We start from the raw sequence: 16,974 nt of genomic DNA on the forward strand, positions 1-16,974 counted from the left end.
AGTGCTTTACTGTGCTTTTAAGCTCCATACACCTTCACTAGAATCATTTGGATCATTTCAACCCTGGAATTGCCCATCTCTACTGAGCTAAAGTTAAATGGTAGCTGTTAACTTGAAAAAAACTACCACTTCATGACATCACAAGGTGGAGTAGAGCATTTTAGCTTTGGACGTAGACACAGATATGTTTTTGATGAGTTAACAACATTACAGCAGTCAGTTTTGTGTAACTCGAAACACAAAAATACGACGATACTTAAACCACAAATTACACAAGATCTTCTAACTACAAAACAGAAAACATAACAAAAGAAAAACACATACATCCACCCTTCAACTACATATTAACATTTGTTCCGCACATATATCTCAAAACGCCTGACTGGTTTCCTTGTTCTCCATTTTACATTCTCGCTGTGCCGTACATGGTGCTTGTGTGTGCGTGTTTCACAGACCTCCACATCCACTATGATTTATTATATGGCTTAAAGGGACACGCTGCTTTATGGGGTCACATGAGCAACATGGCCGTCTGGCATAACACTGCGCTCTCTGTGGACCTGCTGGCGATGGCTGTGCATGCCAAAACACCACGGCAGCTCCAACCATTCCAGTCTAGTGCATGTACGAATTCGACACAGCGAGATGTATAGGTCCGGTTTGTAATGTTTGCCTAGAGCGGCCTTATCAGCTACGCACGAGGCGGCTGTGCAAATATGCTAAAGCTAATGGACGTCTGATTTATACCTGTCTCGAATGTGTTCTGTTTTCAAATGTGATACTTCCCATATTGCACAAAATTGACTGTTGTGAGCTTTAAGTCATGTTATGATGTCGTTATCTCCTCAAAAACAGACCTGGAGTTGTTTCATTCGCACATGTTTGAGTAACACTTTACAATTAGTCTGTTTACGTCTCCAAAGCTCAAAATGCTCTGCTCCACCCTGTGATGTCATGAAGCAGTAGTTTAACAGTTATCTTTTACCTTTTTCTTCAGTAGAGATTGGCAATTCCAGGGCTGAAATCATCCAAATGAGTCTAGTGAAAGTGCATGGACTTTACAAACAGTGGAGCACTACCACATGACATCACAAGGTGGAACAGAGTGTTTTGAGGTTTGGAGATGTAGACAGACAACATTATAAAACATATCAGAAAACAGCATAGTATGGGCCCTTTAAGCATGATCTTGTATTATTATGCTAGAGCACCCCCAGTTGCTTGTTTCCATGGACATGTCATTGCGTAACCTGGAATATTACACAGTATGGCATTAAATATATACAGTATAGATTGCATTTATTCAATTGAAATTTGTATTTATTTATTTTATTTCCGAGCTCTTGCATGGCATGCTTTTTTTATTTCTCTTTATTATTTGGGCTGATTGGGACCTGATGGGTGTAAAAATAAAGAATTCTTTTTTTTTTTTTTTTTTTTCATTATGAGAAAAATTATGTCAACATATGAGGACCTTCATTCTACTTTTTAATGAATAAATTCACATTTGAATAATGTTTTGCAAAAAATATTTGTTAAGTGCCTGAACATAGCAACATTTATCCTGTGTGTAAAAACAAAATGAGAAACAACAATTGTGCCTCTTGAAACAGTGTGTGCCTTTAACAAAGTCCATCTTGAATCTAAACTATATTGTGTTATACTCTTCTGTCACCTTTAAGTGACAGTTTAATGATCTCATACGTGGACATCAGGACCTTGTAAATAAAACAAATTGCACTGTGGCCCAAACAGCCCAAAATATGTCCATGTATTTGAACGCCAGGTCCTGGGGGTTAATACCATGAGAAACATCCTGTGAGTGGGCCCCGCTCTTCAACAGATCTGACCTCTAAACGGGCCTGATGGTGTCACTTGCTTGTCTCCATGGATTTAGATAAAGTTAATGCCATACTGTGGAACTTCCTGGGCAAAGCAATGACATCTCCACAGAGAGAAGCAGCTGGCAATGCCTCTATCACAGTGGTTCTTAACCTGGGTTCGATCGAACCCTAGGGGTTCGGTGAGTCAGTCCCAGGGGTTCGGCGGAGGTCAAGACACGCACCAGACTCATATGATTCGCGGACTGCGAGCGTCTCCAGACGCTGGCCGTGTCCTAATCGACAAATGCACCTTTGCTGTGCCTATCGAACACTGCTCACTCCAAGCTGAGCGCGCGCGCAATTGCGCACTGCTGACACGGTCTCTTTTTCAATGTGAGTCAGTGAGTGTGACCGGGGACGAGCTGCTCCAGCCAATTATGTGATTCACAGACGTATTGTGCAGCTTATCAACGTCATTGACAGACGTCCTCATGTCCCGCTCCCAGAGTTTTAGCCGATGTGGAGTGAAGACTCGCTAATGATTCTAAGTGCTGTTTAACCCCTTAACGTTCCGACGGCCCGCCCTCGGGCAAAGATCCGCGCGTAAAATTTTACGTGCGCGTAAAATTTTACGTGCGCGTAAAATTTTACGTGCGCGTAAAATTTTACGTGCGCGTAAAATTTTACGCGCGCGTAATTGCGTAACTTTACGCACTGTTTTGCAGCAGTTTTGCGTTTTAAACATGACGAAACGGACAAAACAAAGGAAGTACGCGACCGAGGACACTGTTTGTACAAGTTAAACAAGAGGCATCTCGAACCCGGAGTGGTTCGTGAAACCGAGTGAAGATCTCATGGTGGACTGAGGAGTAGAGGACCTGATGTGCTGATGGACTGGATGCTGTTCCTGGATGCGTGGTTTATTCTGCTATTGACTTAATTGTGGCTCAAATGTGTATTATTTGTAATCATTAGCATTAGCTAATGCCAATCTGCGCCCCCAAACACCACCAATCATTCACGCACACACCAAAGTGTGCGTGAATGATTGGTGACGTGTCTTGCCTAAGGACACAATGACAGAAGTTGGTCCGAGCGGGACTCGATCCTCCAACCTCTGTCACAGAATGACTGTCACACTGTCACATGTGCAGTGTGTTCTTAGTTTCCAGTGTGTGTTTGTTCACTGTTTGCAGTGTGTGGTTTGTAAATATATTTTTATTTTGACCCATACCAGTTGTTTTGAATATATTTTATTTACAAATACACATTATATATATTGTGTTTTGATATGATATGTAAATGTACAGTAATAGAGCAGCTGGGTGTGCAGATACAGATTTCTCTCTGTGTATTGGTCATTGAATACTGTCACTTTGAACGGCATAAAAACATAAAACGACATAAAAACGAAGAAAAGGAACAGACTTTGCTGTGAAAATGACATGAGAGTGGCCAAGGTGAAGCCATGCATTTCTGAACTGGTCTCTCAAAGGCAACAACAGAAGTCACACTGATTTGCAGTAAATATTCATTATTATTGTAGCCTGATGCAAATTAGGTGATGGGTGTGTGTTAAAATGTTAAAAATAATAAAAAGCATAAATACAGTAAGTTCATTATTGGAATACATAATACAATACAAAATTAAAATAATTTCAGTGTGGTAGTATTAAAAAAGGTCATGTCTTTGTGAAAAGGTATGTATTTGTTGTGAGTTTATACATTGTATTGGTTTTATTCTTTGAACACAGTGATGTTATGCATGGTTTATTATGTGCACCAGTAAAACATACATATGTCTTGAATTTGAAAAAAAATTATATTTTATTTTTCAATAAAGAAGGGTTCAGTGAATGTGCATATGGAATCGGTGGGGTTCAGTACCTCCAACAAGGTTAAGAACCACTGGTTTAGATGTTAGTTTGTGGTGTTTGCCCACTCTGACATAGCAATGACACTTGTAGCTTCTGTGTTTATCTTTGTCTGAACTGTATCCTGTCAGATATCAACAATAAACAAAGTCTGATTCGTAACTCTCCACAGGAACGTACCAGCGCGCGCCTCACCCGTGTGCACAGATGAGACGCTAATGTGTGCACATCTTAGATTTTTACCTACAATAATGCAAACTGCAGAATTAAACAACAGACAAATTAAGTCTAATTCATACAGCTGAACACAAATGTGCCAGAGCGCATGGTCCGAATGCGCACTATGTGCACAGAAGCGATGCTAACGATTATACACGGTATATTTTACCTACAATTAAGTCAATAGCAGAATAAACCACGCTTACCGATCGACAACAGCATCCAATCCATCAAAAAATAAGGTCCTTTACTCCTGAGTCCACTGTGGGATCTTTACTCTTTGCCATGAACCGCTCCAGGTCCGTGATGCTTCTAGTTTAACTTGTTCAAACATCCACAGTGTCCTCGATCATGTACTCCCTTTGGTTTGTCCGTTTCGTCGTGTTTAAAATGCAAAACAACAGTGCGTAAAATGCGCCATTATGCACACATTTCTGCATCCACTCTGTAGCGACCATAATCCTGTGTCGCTTCGAGAGGAGTCCGGGTCCAGTACCTCGTTCTGACGCGCTGTTATTTGGAAGAACTGAATGACTCACGAAGTGCGTTTTATGGTGTTTTAATCAGTTGGTTCCACAGTGTCTAAGCAGGTTACACATACAAAGATGGTAAGTTGTAGGCCTACAGAAAACTGGTATGGTAACAAGCACAAAAATAAAGCGGTCAACGAAAAATACGGCTACCCGGCGTCTCCCCTCTCTACCTGTCAGAGAGCAGGAAACCCGGTGCCTTTGTACCTCCCAGTACGTCACCCTTGCCCACGTGAACCCCGCCCCTTACGCATTGCCATAGCAACCAACACATCATATGGCTCCTACACACTCGTTTCCCAATTCACCAAAGTGCCTTAATTAAAAAAATTAAGTGTTCGTCGACGGGCACTTGCGTCACTTCCAGTGCAACAAGGACCGGTCCATTTCGGCAGCATGGCATTGAGGAGTACACATTTTCTTCCGGGTACGTCTGTTTACGGAAAACCATGCCATGTCGTACGTCATCCTGTCCCGCTGTTCATTGGCTGTAAGGGGAAAGCGTCACTAAATGTGTGTGATGTAATTGGTTGATTCTACAAGGGGAAGAGTGGGGCGCAAACTTTCAGTCATCTGTAGCACTGATTCGCTGTCTGCGGCCTCAGTAACCCACAACCCCCACCTTATTGGCCAACACTGGTGTCAATCACAAGCTGACACGTGTGTTTAGCACTGGGGAACAAAGTTGGCGCTGTCAGAACTTTACTATGCCTGAAATCGACAAAAGAAAGGCAAAGAAGTGACGGAGCAGATTTCATATTTGGAGTACTTTCCTGCAGCAGATTGGACATGGAGGATCTTATTTTGTGGACATAATTTCTTGACTGGAATATATTCTCTGGACCTTTACGGAACAAATGAGACCAACTTTGTGTGAATATGTTGATGTTTGACAGAACCAGAGCTCTCAATGGTAAGAAGTCCAGATTCACACTTTGTGACTTTTCTGTAAAAACGTCTTTTCTGTCAGCACTGTGGTGATTGCAGGTGAAAATGGTTTGCATATCTAGAAAGACGAGCGCCGCAGCTTTCATTTGATGTGTAGATTGTTTGTGTGGGTGACGCAGAAGTGTATGTACATTGCTGTAAAGTTGCAAAGTAGGCCCGGGCCGTCGGAACGTTAACAGGTTAATAATTATCGCGATAATAACGTTAATCGCGATTATTTTGGCCACGATAATCGTGAGTCTAAAATTTAATATCGTCACATCCCTAATATAAACGCCCCCTGTCCTTAGACCCTCCTTCTCGGCAAGGAAAAACTCAAAAACCCTGTGGGAAAATGAGAAACCTCGAGGAGAACCACAGTGAAGGAGAGATCCACTCCCATGGACGGACAGGCTGTAGATGTGTCTAGGACTAATGTGCATCCATTTGCAGATCAAGCTCAAATCTGTAGAACCGGAGCCACTCAGGACTAGGGGCAGAGGGGGCTCATCCAGGAGAGGGTAGGGGTCATCCAGCTGGATATTGCTACATTAATACTGCAGCACGGCTCCGTGTGTGCGTCGTTTCCTAAAATGATCATGTTAAAAGAGCACATGAGTACATAATGTCTGACATAAGTCCTACACATGCAGTTCTACTTACTCATGACACTTTTGCAGGACGTGCAGGTTGCTCCTCAATGAAAAACATACTCCAGTTCTACTACTTCCTACTTGCTGCTGTGAATTGACACTACTATTACTATTGCACCAGTATTACTTCCGTACCAAAACTGCTACTATTTCCAAAACCAATACTATGACTAACGTTTTGGGAAAGTTATTTTTAGGTTAGCAGAGCGTTCCCTGTTTTTTTTTTTGTTTTTGTTTTTTTTGTGGTTATCACCAGTATCATTGAAGGCAGTATACCTCCAGTGATACTGGTACTGGTACAGTATAGTGCAGTAATGGTAGTCGTGTAATTGAAAGTAATGTACAGTATTATTGGAGGTTCTGGAGTATGTATCTTTTTGCAGCAATAACAGCCCTGGAGCACCTCTAGTTGCAGACGAACCTCTGGTAAAAAAGGATATATGCACTGCTCTGTCTGCTCCTGCAGACCTGGCTCCCAGTGCACCTCTCCACGTGGTCGTCATTATACGACAGCCACCCATCAGGCTCATGGGGACTGTCAGACATGTCTCGCCCATCAAAGATGTAGTGTCCTATAGGGGCACACACACGGTAATGATGTAGTTAAAGTTTCACTCAAATATTTTACTCATGTTTAGTCATAAATAGTTTTCTGACCATAGTGGGGAGAGGATCCAATGTGGGAAATGATCCCCACCAAACTGAAACATCCTGCGTCCTGTATAAAGCACAAATGACAGGTTACTAAGAAAGTTCAAAGGTTACTTCACTATAACTTTGGACAGTGTCCTTACGTTTCTTGATGTCACCACGATGTCTCTGTTTAGATGTATGGCATCACTCACTTTCTCCAGCTCGTATGAGGGCGTATATCTGATTCTCCTCAGGTGGAGAATGAGAACACTGCATAAGGACAAAGTGTAAACAATGGTTAATAAGGAGAAGACAGTCGTTTCATTCAAATAAACTTTTGCTCACTTACTTTGGCAGTGTTGAAAAGGATGTTTGCTGGTGTGAGATTTCAGATCCACATATGCACTTAAACTGCAGCTCTGTGGCCTGTCAAAGTCAAACATAATGTGATTATTCATTAAAAAGACAGTATCGTATTGAGTACATCAAATACCCACGAAAAGTTACTTGGACAGATAAATACTTTGATCATACCAAAGCAAACAATTTGAAAAGCTTACTTTTAAATTATCCTCAAGAAGCTCCTGAGTTGTAGCACCGCGGCGCAGAGTCAAAGACAGGCTGTTAAAGATCTGCGTTTGAGACGAGCCTGTTCCACACCTGCATAAACATGAATACAGTATGTGAGGTATATGAACTACATGAAGTTTCTATGGAGTACATGATAATCAAGAGCACTGTGTTTGCTGAGAGCCTGTACCTCTGGCAGGTCCTGGTCCAGTCCATGTTGAAGATCAGATTTTGCACTGGGCAGCTGTAGATCGTGCCCAGGCTGGAGGCAAAGCTCTGCATTGTTGGCCTCAAACTTTGAATTTGTTCCAACAACACGGTAAGAAACTCGTGAGCATCCTGAAACACACACATTAAGTTTAGTTTATCATCTTCAAGGAAAACGATTTAGATCCAATAAATATCAATATATAAAATATGAAATGTTGGTCTTCATGAAATCTTTACAAATATGTTATGACTTAAATTAACTCAAGTAAAGACTAATTTCAGACTAATGCACTACCAAATGGTGGCATAAAACATATTAATATATATAATCATTATTATTTCAATTATGAGCTCAATAATGTTGATTTTTGCTAGAATGGAACATCCCCAAGTCACGGTTAAAGCTACTCACTTTCTGTCGAAACCCTCTGAACTCCGGGGCCTTGGATGCAACGAGGGCCTTCAAAGAGACCACCAGCCTCATCCTCTGGTCCTTGCCAGTGGAGTATCTGGCCTCTCGGAGGGCATGAAGATGTCTGTGGAAGAGACATGGGCTCATCAAATAAAGCATTTCACCCTGTATGGTTTACATGACATTTTTGTGTAATTCGCCATCAGTAAAAAGAAACAAAAAAGTTTGTATCTTAACTGATAAAAACAAAACTTCAGTGTCTGAGAGAGAAAAGTAGCATAAAAAGTTGTCCTTATATAATGACCACTGATGGCTGCTTTAAAAGTGATCAAAATGATTAAACTATATTTACTAAAGGTGCTTAACTCTTTCTTACCTCAACAGACCTGCCTCTGTGTTGTCCCTCCAGAGGTTCTCCTGAGAGCTCACGCTCATCATAAACGGCTCTAAGGTCATGAGACTCTGGACAGTGGCGTTCAGATAACAACTGTTTCCAATGTTGGGCAGTCTGCAAATTAAAACAACATCATCATCTGATCTCTGACCAGTTATTGTTAATAAGCAGCATCACATTTAAAAAAAAACTTACCCAAAGCGCTTCAGGTTGAACTTCATCCCAGGCTTAGAGGGATTGGTGCTATAGAAAGACAAAACAGAGATTACAAAAGTATTCTTAATACTTAAAACTAGTGTGTTTTAACATATGCATCTATGATTACTCATGAAAAAAACTGTGTAAACAAGTGTATACCTTGTTTTTCCTTTGAATAACGGAAAATTGATCTTCAATAGAGGAACTTTTTCTTTCAGACTTTGGTTAGAAACCTTTTTCTCCTGCTTTGTGGCCTGTCCTGGTGTTGGTTCTGGTCCTTGGTTTGGATCTGGAGAAACCTTGTTTCTCCTCTGTTAAAGGAAATAAATAAAATTAAAAAACAGCAAAAAATAAAGTCCTATTTCCATATTGGCTCTTGTATATTGTAATGTGTCTCAGTGCTAATCACGTGTCACATATTTAGATATGAATTGTTCATTTCTGTTGACTGTTGCACTTACTTGCCAGAACCTGAGGAGACTCCCTTTTCTTGATGGAGGTCGGTCCTTTTTCTGTGGAGGAAAACACAAGACTCAAACATCAGATATTATTTTAAACACATATTGCAGTTTAACTGTTAAAGTGAAGAGTATGTGACGTACTGAAGAAAATCCCAGGACACGCCGCAGCCATGAACACCATCTGCGGGGTTTGGAGGGCTCCACATTGTCCAAACTGAAATAAATACGTAAATAAATCAATAAATTAGGTTTCTTGCATCAATTTGTAAGATGTAATACAATATAATCACAAATTGATGTTAAAATCCTAGTGGTCAGTGTTGGTCAGACACTTGGTTTTCATCATTGAGATTCAACATTGCAGTAGCATCTTAGCTTCATATTTTTACATAAAAACATGAGCAGTGACACAGTACACTGCCACACATATTGCTCTGTGTACTGCAGTAAATCACATGTGTAGTTTCAGACTGTTGTTACAAAGATGTGTTTTCATGGCTGTACCTTTTTGGCGCACGTGGCTTGCTCTCTCCTCTCGTATCTGGACTCTGGAGTATTTGTACATCATCCTAAAACACAAAATATGTTTGTGTATATAAGTTATATAAGTGTTGGCAACTACTTCAATCTAAAATTTACTGACACAAGACAAACTACTCCTGACTCAAAACTCTCACAGACTAAACATGATTAACTTGAACCTAAATCACACTAATATTGCCATTAACTACAGATAACTAACCTTTCCACAACATATGAAGTGTCTGAACATCGTTTTTGTTGAGTTGTGAAACTACTTGGAGAGCTCAAAAAAATGTGACTGCTTTCTTCGCGGGAAATTTGGAAATGAACTTTTGTAAACAGAGCGTTACCTATGGTAACTTTCGATGACATCACGGAATAGAACCCCATCGCCATGACATCACGGAATAGAACCCCATCGCCATGACATCACGGAATAGAACCCCATCGCCATGACATCACAGCTCTTATGCAAATGAGAATGTCCAGAGAGTTCAACCTAAAATCACATTTAAACATAAACAAGAACAACACTTACATTTTAAAATCATTCAAAAATGGATTTGTTTCAATAATCTGACTTTTTACAATGTTTAATTTACACATATTCATGATCCAGGTGTGTGCAGCATAATCCTATAAAGCACATGATCACCTGCAGACACATATGTTAACAGCATGCTAACAGAACACTAAAAGTATATGTGCATATCTTACATTAAGTACAAATATACAAATATAGTGAATATATACATATATGTGTGTGTGTGTGTGTGTCTGCAAAGGCCTTATGAAGCACAACACTGTTCAACATTATTCGTTCACTCTATAATACTTGTCTAAGGACACAACAACAGAACTTGAACAAACAACAGACAGATAGATACATAGATAGATAGAATGATAGATAGATAGATGGTGGAAGGTCACAAAGTAAAAGTAGTTAAGCACTGTAAAGTACAATTTTTAGGTATCTGTACTTTAATTAAATATATTTTATAGTGGATACTTTTTTATTTTTACTACATTTGTGAGCAGTATTTGTACTTTGTATTTCACTACATTTTTTAACTGGACTGAAAAATAAAAAGTACTTTTCATATATTTTTTTTAACATTTTTGTGGTCACCTCCTGTTTTGAAAAGTTGTCTAATTCAACCTTTGGCTTTGAGCAAAAATAAACACACAAAAATCATAAGAAAAAATAAGAAACGGATTTGTATTGTCACTGCTGACCAAAATACAGTATGTACAATTTTTGAATCAATATAATTTCATTTACACTTTAACAAATTTACAACACTTGTGTGAAATACTTTTTTACTTTTTACTCTTAAAATACATTTTTTAACGGGTACTTTTACTTAGGTCACTATGTGCACAGAAGCGATGCTAACGATTATACACGGTATATTTTACCTACAATTAAGTCAATAGCAGAATAAACCACGCTTACCGATCGAGAACAGCATCCAATCCATCAAAAAATAAGGTCCTTTACTCCTGAGTCCACTGTGGGATCTTTACTCTTTGCCATGAACCGCTCCAGGTCCGTGATGCTTCTAGTTTAACTTGTTCAAACATCCACAGTGTCCTCGATCACGTACTCCCTTTGGTTTGTCCGTTTCGTCGTGTTTAAAATGCAAAACAACAGTGCGTAAAATGCGCCATTATGCACACATTTCTGCATCCACTCGTTTCCCAATTCACCAAAGTGCCTTAATTAAAAAAATTAAGTGTTCGTCGACGGGCACTTGCGTCACTTCCGGTGCAACAAGGACCGGTCCATTTCGGCAGCATGGCATTGAGGAGTACACATTTTCTTCCGGGTACGTCTGTTTACGGAAAACCATGCCATGTCATACGTCATCCTGTCCCGCTGTTCATTGGCTGTAAGGGGAAAGCGTCACTAAATGTGTGTGATGTAATTGGTTGATTCTACAAGGGGAAGAGTGGGGCGTAAACTTTCATCTGTAGCACTGATTCGCTGTCTGCGGCCTCAGTAACCCACAACCCCCACCTTATTGGCCAACACTGGTGTCAATCACAAGCTGACACGTGTGTTTAGCACTGGGGAACAAAGTTGGCGCTGTCAGAACTTTACTATGCCTGAAATCGACAAAAGAAAGGCAAAGAAGTGACGGAGCAGATTTCATATTTGGAGTACTTTCCTGCAGCAGATTGGACATGGAGGATCTTATTTTGTGGACATAATTTCTTGACTGGAATATATTCTCTGGACCTTTATGGAACAAATGAGACCAACTTTGTGTGAATATGTTGATGTTTGACAGAACCAGAGCTCTCAATGGTAAGTGAAGTCCAGATTCACACTTTGTGACTTTTCTGTAAAAACGTCTTTTCTGTCAGCACTGTGGTGATTGCAGGTGAAAATGGTTTGCATATCTAGAAAGACGAGCGCCGCAGCTTTCATTTGATGTGTAGATTGTTTGTGTGGGTGACGCAGAAGTGTATGTACATTGCTGTAAAGTTGCAAAGTAGGCCCGGGCCGTCGGAACGTTAACAGGTTAATAATTATCGCGATAATAACGTTAATCGCGATTATTTTGGCCACGATAATCCTGAGTCTAAAATTTAATATCGTCACATCCCTAATATAAACGCCCCCTGTCCTTAGACCCTCCTTCTCGGCAAGGAAAAACTCAAAAACCCTGTGGGAAAATGAGAAACCTCGAGGAGAACCACAGTGAAGGAGAGATCCACTCCCATGGACGGACAGGCTGTAGATGTGTCTAGGACTAATGTGTATCCATTTGCAGATCGAGCTCAAATCTGTAGAACCAGAGCCACTCAGGACTAGGGGCAGAGGGGGCTCATCCAGGAGTAGGGATGGAACGATATACGATAATATCATTAATTGCGATAAAAAAGGTCCGCAATTAATCGTTTGTGGCATTTTTTTTTATAATCGCGATCATCGCACACGATTATAATCGCCTTTACGGCACCACACTGCCTCATGTTTCCAGTTCCAATACAATGTTTAGATCAGTGGTTCTTAACCTGGGTTCGATCGAACCCTAGGGGTTCGGTGAGTCAGTCCCAGGGGTTCGGCGGAGGTCAAGACACGCACCAGACTCATATGATTCGCGGACTGCGAGCGTCTCCAGACGCTGGCCGTGTCCTAATTCGACAAATGCACCTTTGCTGTGCCTATCGAACACTGCTCCCTCTAAGCTGAGCGCGCGCGCAATTGCGCACTGCTGACACGGTCTCTTTTTCAATGTGAGTCAGTGAGTGTGACCGGGGACGAGCTGCTCCAGCCAATTATGTGATTCACAGACGTATTGTGCAGCTTATCAACGTCACTGACAGACGTCCTCATGTCCCGCTCCCAGAGTTTTAGCCGATGTGGAGTGAAGACTCGCTAATGATTCTAAGTGCTGTTTAACCCCTTAACGTTCCGACGGCCCGCCCTCGGGCAAAGATCCGCGCGTAAAATTACGCGCGCGTAATTGCGTAACTTTACGCACTGTTTTGCAGCAGTTTTGCGTTTTAAACATGACGAAACGGACAAAACAAAGGAAGTACGCGACCGAGGACACTGTTTGTACAAGTTAAACAAGAGGCATCTCGAACCCGGAGCGGTTCGTGGAACCGAGTGAAGATCTCATGGTGGACTGAGGAGTAGAGGACCTGATGTGCTGATGGACTGGATGCTGTTCCTGGATGCGTGGTTTATTCTGCTATTGACTTAATTGTGGCTCAAATGTGTATTATGTGTAATCATTAGCATTAGCTAATGCCAATCTGCGCCCCCGACCACCACCAATCATTCACGCACACACCAAAGTGTGCGTGAATGATTGGTGAAGTGTCTTGCCTAAGGACACAATGACAGAAGTTGGTCCGAGCGGGACTCGATCCTCCAACCTCTGTCACAGAATGACTGTCACACTGTCACATGTGCAGTGTGTTCTTAGTTTCCAGTGTGTGTTTGTTCACTGTTTGCAGTGTGTGGTTTGTAAATATATTTTTATTTTGACCCATACCAGTTGTTTTGAATATATTTTATTTACAAATATACGTTTATATATATTGTGTTTTGATATGATATGTAAATGTACAGTAATAGAGCAGCTGGGTGTGCAGATACAGATTTCTCTCTGTGTATTGGTCATTGAATACTGTCACTTTGAACGGCATAAAAACATAAAACGACATAAAAACGAAGAAAAGGAACAGACTTCGCAGTGAAAATGACATGAGAGTGGCCAAGGTGAAGCCATGCATTTCTGAACTGGTCTCTCAAAGGCAACAACAGAAGTCACACTGATTTGCAGTAAATATTCATTATTATTCTAGCCTGATGGAAATTAGGTGATGGGTGTGTATTAAAATGTTAATAATAATAAAAAGCATAAATACAGTAAGTTCATTATTGGAATACATAATACAATACAAAATTAAAATAATTTCAGTGTGGTAGTATTAAAAAAGGTCATGTCTTTGTGAAAAGGTATGTATTTGTTGTGAGTTTATACATTGTATTGGTTTTATTCTTTGAACACAGTGATGTTAATACACGGTTTATTTTGTGCACCAGTAAAACATACATATGTCTTGAATTTGAATTTTTTTTTTTTTAAATTTTTCAATAAAGAAGGGTTCGGTGAATGTGCATATGGAACTGGTGGGGTTCAGTACCTCCAACAAGGTTAAGAACCACTGCTCTATCAGAAACGTTACACACTGCGCCTTTGATAGCCTTTGTAGAAGCCCACCTGTCTGGCAATGGGGAAGTTGCAAAACAGGGATTACAATATCAGTAAAAATGTATATAAAGGAGAGTTTTTGGGTTAAAAATATAAAAAAAACACCTTTCTCTTTCTCATGAGGGACAAAACCTGCAGGGGAACAGGGCTGGCCGACTGTGATGTTTTGTAATTGTGAGCTGCACACTCTCTGTTGTTACATGCACAATCTTCACATTCATCTGATTCTCTATTTATTTTTCATTTTTATTGTATTTATTTCATCTCAGGTGGGGGCAAAAGGGGCATAGTTTGGATGGTGAGTCGGCGAGGACAGAACATGGCAGTGGGCAGCATGCAGGCACCTGTGTGAACCCGACAGACGAGCCTCGACTATCGGTAAGTAATATTCAAATGTTAATATTCAACTAGGGTCTTCCTCGGGAGGAGGCCCCGGGGAAGACCCAGGACACGCTGGAGGAACTATGTCTCTCGGCTGGCCTGGGAACACCTTGGGGTCCCACCGGAGGAGCTGGAGGATGTGTCTGGGGTGAGGGAAGTCTGGGTGTCCCTGCTTAGACTGCTGCCCCCGCAACCCGGCCCCGGATAAGCGGAAGAAAATGGATGGATGGATAATATTCAACTATACAACCAAATGCGCAAAACAGATTAACGGTTATTTACGGCAGCGTGGTGGCTAGCACTGTGTCTCCGCCGCTCAGTAAGAACGTCCCAGGTTCGACTGTTTCTCCCAGTATCAGGGTGGGTCGCCTCTGAACTCCGGTTTTCCCTGTGAACCCAAAACATGCGCAGTAATAATCCTCCAGCTAAAGTGGTCTTCCCCAAGCGTAGCAACAATATGTGGAGATGGCTGTCTGGATGGGTCAAACTTACAGAAAAAAAAATGTGAATAGTGCAAAATATTTCATGTAAAAGAAGAAAGTTAAGACTAGACCTCTAAGTATTTTTAATTTTTTTTTAGATCATTACATAATTCATGGAACTTTATTTAAACAGGGAGACCAGTTGTAAGCCTAATAGGATACATACAAAATGATGATAATAACAGCAATATTAAAACAGTAAAATGCAATATAAATATGAGGAAGAATATTAAATCAATGAATGAAAATCAAATTGAAATTTAAAATGTTCCACGGATGGAAACTGAGTCAGCTTTAGCGGTATGTTTGCAGTTTTCCATCTGTACGGCCCGAAAAAGACGAAAAACGCTTTTAACCAGTTCACTATTAACATGGAGAATAAAGATGTTAAATAAACAGTTTGAGGTGTTTGTTTCAGCTCAGTTTCCAGAATGTACTGAACTATTTTGAGAGAGACTTTATTTATGCATTGGGTGACATCAGCAGTCTGGAAATAGAACTTAACACAGAGCACATTTTAGATATACGTCACATGAGCCAATCACGACACCCGGTACGACGCACATCTCACCAGTTACAAACACATGCGACCCATTTATAACTTCACCATCATCATTCATAACCGAAGTTTGAACTCTTGAAACAGAACGGAACCGACGCCTGAGACCGAACTCAACAATTCAGAGCAAAAACAGCCTTAATAATGAATCGCGTGTTTATTCCTTGATGACATTTTGAATCGTCGTATTGCGCTCTCGCCATCACAATGGATCTGTGTCAGTGTTGGGCTTGTGAGACTTGAGGCGTTTTATGTGACAGCGTACAGCGGAAATGCACCGGATCAATAATGGATGAAATGATCGGAACAGGCTGTGAGGGGGAAGAGAAGCAGACAGAGGAGGGCCAATAAAAGTATGACTTCAAAAGCACAGCCTAGAACTAACACAGAACTGTATATGGATTTTGAAAAGACGGATTGGGACCAGCCTGCAGTGCTATAGACATAGTTATGATTTTGAGCTATTTTTTAGTGTAGTATAGCAGTATCTGTGTCATTACTATAGTAGAAGTAATGTGGATAGTCGATACCTATTGGTTCTAAAGTGAACTTGAGAAAATATTGTGTTTTGCTAATATTATTACTACAGTTGCATGCACTATTGGTACTGTAGGCAACACCACTACACCTTTTACTAATAGAAATTCTACTACTTTTACTTCTATTACAACTGCTACTACTGCTGCTACTACTACTACTTCTACTACTACTACTACTACTACTACTACTACTACTACTACTTCTAAAATTCTTTGTATATGGAAGTTGGATTTTAATAACCAGATTTCCCCAAAAACAAAACAACAAAAGAAAAAAATGCAAATGTTTTTTTAACTTCCAGCACTACTACAATTTTGATAAATACTGCAACCACTACTACTACTACTACTACTACTACTATTTCTAAAGTTCTTTGTATGTGGGGATTGTATTGTATTTTAATAACCAGAGCTCCCCAAAAACAAAACAACAAAAAATGCTATTGTTTATTACTTCCAGTGCTACTACAGCTTTGACAAATACTGCTATTGCTACTACTACTACTACTACTACTACTACTACTACTACTACTACTACTACTACTACTACTACTAAAATTCTTTCTATGCGGAGATTGTATTTTAATAACCAGGTCTCCCCAAAAACAAAGCAAAAAAAGAAATAAATGCAAATGTTTATTACTTCCAGTTCTACTACAACTTTGACAAACACTACTACCACTACTACTACTACTACTACTACTACTGCTGCTGTTAATCCAACTACTATCGCTATACACCTGTCACAACTATCCTTACATTTCATTACTTAAAGTGCGACTAAACACCTAAACTCCGCCCACAACCACATTTCAAATCGAGCTGCTAAACTTGGGCAGAATGAGGGGGCG

General features: G+C 40.4%; 1 protein-coding gene across 1 annotated transcript in view; it reads left to right on the plus strand.

The window, feature by feature from the left end:
• The window catches only part of LOC117386519 (receptor-type tyrosine-protein phosphatase delta), a 608,003-nt gene that overhangs the window by 269,071 nt on the left and 321,958 nt on the right, over window positions 1-16,974 (plus strand). The window contains exon 6 of the mRNA XM_055228970.1: window positions 14,432-14,540. The gene's annotated coding sequence lies outside the window, so the exon portion shown is untranslated. The remainder of the gene's footprint in view (window positions 1-14,431; window positions 14,541-16,974) is intronic.

The sequence above is a fragment of the Periophthalmus magnuspinnatus genome, chromosome 18, assembly GCF_009829125.3.
Source record: "Periophthalmus magnuspinnatus isolate fPerMag1 chromosome 18, fPerMag1.2.pri, whole genome shotgun sequence".
Taxonomy (NCBI): domain Eukaryota; kingdom Metazoa; phylum Chordata; class Actinopteri; order Gobiiformes; family Gobiidae; genus Periophthalmus; species Periophthalmus magnuspinnatus.